The sequence below is a fragment of the Vitis riparia genome, chromosome 13 (genome assembly GCF_004353265.1).
Source record: "Vitis riparia cultivar Riparia Gloire de Montpellier isolate 1030 chromosome 13, EGFV_Vit.rip_1.0, whole genome shotgun sequence".
Lineage (NCBI taxonomy): Eukaryota > Viridiplantae > Streptophyta > Magnoliopsida > Vitales > Vitaceae > Vitis > Vitis riparia.
In genome coordinates, this window is record NC_048443.1 from 10637905 (window position 1) to 10644641 (window position 6737).

Sequence of the window (6737 nt, forward strand, 5' to 3'; positions counted from 1 at the left end):
TGCCAATTCATGAAGGGATGGTATTATAAGTACCTTGGGTTGTTTGCCTTTCTCAAATAATTTTGCTCTTGAACCCTGAATGCATAGGTTTTTGCTATATGAGTAATAGTTATCAAAATAACTAAAAAACAATTATTGAGCTATCCAATCTATAGATACCTCAATGAGATCAGGATTGAATGATCTTCGAAACATGTGATAAACAATTGTATAATCCTGGATTAGACAGTCTTTAAGTTCTTTTGTCCGCCCTTCTCCAATCTAAGCATGAGTCAAATAAATATTTTACTAATAAAGTAGAATTACAACATTTAACTAAGGAAATTTATTTTAAGTAAAACAAATTTTCATTAAATTGAACTTTTATTTGAAAATTAATAAGTATTTATAATGTTCTTACCAATTTAAGAAAAATTTTAAGGCCTGTTGGAGAAGCTGACTTCATAGAACTTATTGCTTGGATTATCCACTTGTTATCTCCATTTGCAGCCTCATTTTCCTAAACCAAGTGAAATTCTAATTAATTATGAGAAATATCATAATCAATATTGTTGCTTTGGTCCCACACAAGATATAATACATAATGAAAGAAACAATTTTTCAATCATAGTCACCAGCATTGATAGGATTTCTTCGACTGTCCTTGAGAAACATTTGTTGATCCTCTCCTGTCTATTTATCAATGCATCGAAGTCCGTAAAAGTCATGGGTGTCATATGTATAGTTGCAGTGATGCAAACTCAATACAAATGCTTAGGAATTCATACAATCAATTTTCATGAGAATCACCTCCTAAAGGCACTTTCTTTCTTTAAGGATATTTTGCTTGAGAATCCACTGATAGCCTTAGAAATGGTTGATGCATCTGAAGAAGCCACCTCAGATAGTGCATTTTCCAATAAAAAAGGTCATGTAACAACAAAAAATATGCTACAATTTTTTAAGTCTTACTATTTATTCATTTATGTGAATTTCATTTAGAAAGTACTTTTTATGACAACTTTGAATTATCTCTGAGAGAAAGTACCTTTGAGAGGACAAAATGGGTTGCAAGACCACAAGCAATCATTTCATTTCCATCTAATCGTGCACCAGTAAGTCCTAAATATTCTCCTTCATATCAATTAACACAAATTAAAGGAAAATAAGACAAAACCACATGAACCTAACTACAAATATAAAAATTTAGTTTGAAGTTTAAGCATATATGGCAGAAGAATAATCACAAAACTTGTAAGCAATCCTAGAACCTCTATAAAAATTTGATGGCATAAAAATTAGGTGGTGTTTATTTTTTGGCTAAATAGAAAAAATAAAAATATTTGGATTTTTCTATTCAGTTAAAATTAACATGTTGATATGAACCAACATAACTAAACTAAACTCATTGATAACAAGTTTACTTTAATTATATTGATTGATATTAATATATTACTTTTAACTGAATAGAAAAAGTCAAATATTTGGGTTTTTTCTATTTAACCAAAAAATAAATACCACCTTACTTTAACTATCATAAATATAAAGGTCTCTTGTAGTAGCTTAAGATAACCAAAGAAGTTTTTAAGAAATGCAAAGGTTTGTTTAGTTATTTCTTTTTCTGTTTTTAGCACTTCAAATTTCGTATGCTTCTCTATTTAATATTTTTACATATTACTTTTAATAAATTATTTGCTTGAGTTAGGAAAGGATGTCCAGACCATATATACATATATTACTAAATTATCAAAGTTGAATAATTCACCACCATTCCCTTGTTAATCTTAAAAGAGTAGACATAAGATAGTAGTTTTGACAATATGTTTGACAAAATTTGAATGTATTAATTAGATGCATATAAAATTCTATTTACCTAAAAGGGAGAAAGAGAATAGGGAACTACATAGCAAATTTTCTGATGAAAACTATGGTGAATTTTATGAAGTTATAAGAATTGATAACTTTACCAACAAATCCTGGGAGCCTAGAAAGGAAATATGATGCACCAACATCTGGGAAAAGTCTTATTTGTCCTTCTGGGATAGCAAATACCTACACAAATTCAAGAACCCAATGAATTAATGCTACCAAGATTTTGATATATTTTCAAAAGACTAAGAACACATATATTAATTTGATAGTAGGCCATTAGTTCCAATTTGGCTCTACTTTTGAACTAAACAAGAAGTAAGTGTAACTCAAATTAATTAAGAAATCATAAGTTAAAAAGTTAATGTATGGTCACTACTGAAAGATCAGTTCACATATTATGAAGTTTACTTATTATTTGCTAGCATGAAATAATTTGAAGAGGCCAAAACTACATCCCTAACTCCTCTCATATAAATGTTTAGGTCTCGCAAGCCAACCAACAAAGGTCACTCTTTATCCCATTTAATTGTTTATGTTTATTTTTATTTTACTTATATTGTATTACTTCATAATATGATTAAGTGGTTGCTTAACACACATCTTCCTCATTAGTCATCTAATCCTAGGTATTGGCTTGATTATAAACACAAAAAAAATGTATTATTGAAATCAATTTGAATTTTGGTTTAGTTAATTAGTAACTAAGGGTGTCATGCTATATATGTTTGCATCCTTCTTCTTTTCTTTTCAAATTTTTTTTTTTTTTTGGTTTTTGGTTTTTTGTTTTTTCTTTGCATGTAAAGCATTATAAAAGTCATTTCCTTTAAATCCTAGCTATTGTTTTTATGATCAAAAGAAATCAAAACTATTGAAAAGTAAACTTAAATTAGAGAAATTTTTAAATATGTAATTTGATTTGATTTTGAAAAGTTAATTAGAATATTTTTATTTGATTGTTGTCTCTAAATTGAAGTAATTGATTCCTAAAATATTTTTACATTTTTTGTTATTAAAAGTTTTTATTTTGTTGGGTATGGATATTTATAAATAAGAGATTTTGTACTAATTGAATAAGAATGATTGAAGACACTATGAATTTCTCTTAATTTTTTCTAATACTAGTCATATCTCTTTATATAATTATTTGTGTCTATTTTTAACCTTTTTACTCCAACAAATTAGTATAAGATTCATAAATAAATAAAAAAAGACTCAATAAAGACAATTAAGACAGGTACAATATAAAAATGAAGACTTTGCTCAACTAGTAACATGCATCGGAAATTGTAGAGAGGTTAGAAGGAGCCACAAAATGAAATCACTATTCAAAAATCAGTGGAATTAAAAAAATATGCATGAAAGAAATACAAAAACATCCTTACTCTGATACATCAAGCTATAGATGAAGGTATCATTAAGAAGATTTCAAGCCTAACTATTACTTAGGAAGCATGATAAAATACACATAAAGGAATTGCTAAGTTAAGAAAATCTTATCTTTAACTCTTAAAGTAAAACTTGAAGGTTTGAGCATGAAAAAATCTCAATCAATCTTTAATTATTTTTATAAGAGTATCGGTGATTGTGAATCAATTAAAAAGACATGGTGAAAGTTTGAATGGTATTCTTGTAATTTAAAATATGTTTGGATTTTTAGATTTTAAGTATATTGTTATGGTTGTTGAAGAGAAAAAAAAAGATTTTATAACTATTTATTTACTTATGGGATCATTAAAAACTCATGCGAAAAGAAAGGAGTAAGAAAATTGGAGTAAGTTCTTTATGAGAAAAAAAGAAGCCGAAATAATTGTGGCCATAGTCTTGGACATGGTCATACCCAAGGAAATAGGGCCAATAGAACTGGTTTTTATTCATCAATCAACAAAGAACAAGTTATTTCATATTCCTTAAGAGGATGTGGAAGAGAATGCAATTCAAGGCAAAACAGAGAGAAAGATATAATAAATACTAAATTCAAACATACACTTTTCAAAAAAAAAAAGAAAAAAGATTCTTGTACTTATAAACGTGGAAGTTCAACTATGTGGAAGGGAATACCAATAATGTTAAAAATGAATATCAAGAAGAACCTACTTTATTGTTGACATGTGTAACAAAAAATAAGGAGAAAAATACATAGTTGGATAATTAGATGTATAAGTTACAATCAGAATTTGCATTAGAAGTTGAGTATAAAGAAATCATAGAAGCGGTGAAGAAGCTATTTGGCTATAGGTATTGCTTAGTAATTTCAAGTACCATAAAAGGTAATTATGATACATTGCAATGGTCAAAGTATAATATATTTGGCTAAAAGCGCAATATTTCACTAAAGAATAGAAAATATAAAAACTAAATATCACTTATTAAGAAAAATAGTGGAAAATGGTTAAATCCTACTATAAAATATTTAATAATGATGATAATGTATCAAATATATAAATCAAGTATAGCATGATAAAGAAACATTGAATAGTTTGAACATATTTTAATTCTAAGGGGTTAGGTATGAAACATTGAATTGCCAGAGTGTAATTGGTAAGATTTCTAATTATTTGTATTTCCAACTTCTTTCTTTTTTCTACAACAAGAAATGCACTTATGTTTTAAGCCACATTAAATTTCTTCCTTTTTTTTTTGTCTCACTTCTCTGTATTTTTTTTTTCACTTTGATTGAATATATTGAATGTTTATGAACAAGATTCCACAACAATATGAACATAATTAAGTTAAACTAATATGGAAAAAAGAATCCTTTTCTTAACTCGTTAGTAAAGAAATATTTGTTTTTATTTTGGCTTTTAATGAAACGTTATACCTACTTAAGATTTTGTTTTGTACCATTTTTGTTTGATTATCTTGAAGCAAGTCATCTAATCACAAATAAGAATAATCACCATATTTAGAAACTACCTAGTGAGAGAGAAAGATAATTAATAGTGACAATTTTATCTAATCAATTGATAAGCAAAATTTAATTGATACCTATGTCATGCAAACTAAAAATGAAAATGAAAAAAAAAATAGAAAAAGGGTCACAACAATGAATTAGTTAAGAAGTAAAACATGGAAGTAGATTTCACAAAATTAGCATATTTTTACAAGATAGTATTAATATGAGAGGTATTAAAGAATAATAAGAAGTTGATAGATAATTACAGTGTTCTCAGTGACAACTCGAAACATCGAGTTCATAGAGAGTCCGGTACCTCCACCCATTACAATTCCATTTATAAGTGAAACCTTCAAGGAAACAAATAGATCAACACAATGCTGCAAGGACAAAAAAATATAGTTGTTTATCACCAACATGTATATGTATATAAAGTCTCACCAGAGGTTTTGTAGATGTTGCAAGTAAATAGTCTAAGGTAAGTTGCTTCTTATAAAAGCTTGCACTAAAGCTCCAATGTCCTATTCATTTGAAACATATATTAGGAAATAACATATATCCATTGACACCTTAATTAATAAAAGATTGCAATCTTCATATTACAAGTCATACTTTGTCATTATTTTGTCATTTCTATTTTACATACAAGATATAAGAGTATGTTCAAGGGTTAGAGCAATAAGCAACAATATATACCTTGCCTAAATTATCGGAGAAGATGAATAAAAATAAGATGATGAGGAAGATATGAATAATGCAAGAAAGAAAATGAAAAATCTCACCTTCATTTATAGAAAGAATTATTTCTACAACATCTCCACCAGCACAGAACGCTCTTCCTTATCCCTATAAAGGGAAATTTAATGAGAATATACTATTAAATAACTTTAGAAATCAAAAAGCAATTAGCAAAGCATGTGTTGAACCATAATATAATTTTACTATATGTTAGAGAACAGTAAGATTTTATTCTGTTAGACAGTTACTAAGATGACTCCAAATTCTTACCCAAGTGTTTGACTAGTAATGAGAATTATATTTCATTTTCACAAAAGAATTGAGGTCTTTTGTGAAGTCCTTAGCATAAGCATATTAAATTACCCCCCCCCCCCCCCCCCCCCCCCCCCCCCCCCACCCCCCCCCCCCCCCCCCCCCCAAAAAAAAAAGGTTTTAAGACTATCTATTCTAAATTCTTAGTTTTCATTCACTATCATATGTTATTGTATGCTAGTAGTTTCTTTGAAGTTTATATTAAATGTTTATTGATAAAATTCTTCTTTACCTTTAAAATCAAAAGTTTGACCATGGGATCTTTCTCGTACACTTCCAAATTCCTTAAAATTTGAGAAATTTGCACATAAAACAATAATCAGTAGAACCATCAATTAATTATCACTTTTAATTCAACATCTTATTTGTTCACATAATATGCATAAATGCATGAGAAAATGAGTGTACATGTGTAAGAAGAGAGTGGTGGAAAGATCAAGAAGATGTTCCAATAGAATATATATCTTCAATATGAAAAAAAAGGTAAATTAATAAACTTCATCTTTGTACATAACATGAAATTTTTTATGCTATGAAAGTAACAAAAAAAAAAACTACAAAATCTTACAAAATAGTCAAAAATCAATTCCATTAATAGATTCAAGGTAAGAAAACTCCATAGATCAATAGTTCCTCATCATTAGGATTTGACTCTTTATTCATCATATTCTTTCTATAAAACCAAGTTTTGGTTAATCTTGGTTTTGATGATAACAAAACAAAGTTTGAAACTAGTGATCATATTTCAAGTGTGACTAAGCAAGACGATTTCCAAAGTGGCAATCAAAAAGACAAAATCAAGCCAGAAAAAATCAATAAGAAGAAGAAGAAGAAGAAGACCACAAAGGAAAGTGTTTTTTAAGACCTAAGCTTCATAGGATCTTTTTGTAAGGTTGTTGGTGCACTAGGGTTTTTCATGCATTACATTCTTTAGTTATGCACC

At 28.0% G+C, this 6737-nt stretch overlaps 1 pseudogene; it reads right to left on the reverse strand.

The window, feature by feature from the left end:
• Positions 1-785: 785 nt before the first annotated feature.
• On the reverse strand, positions 786-6104 carry LOC117928300 (annotated as a pseudogene).
• Between the last annotated feature and the right edge of the window lie 633 nt (positions 6105-6737).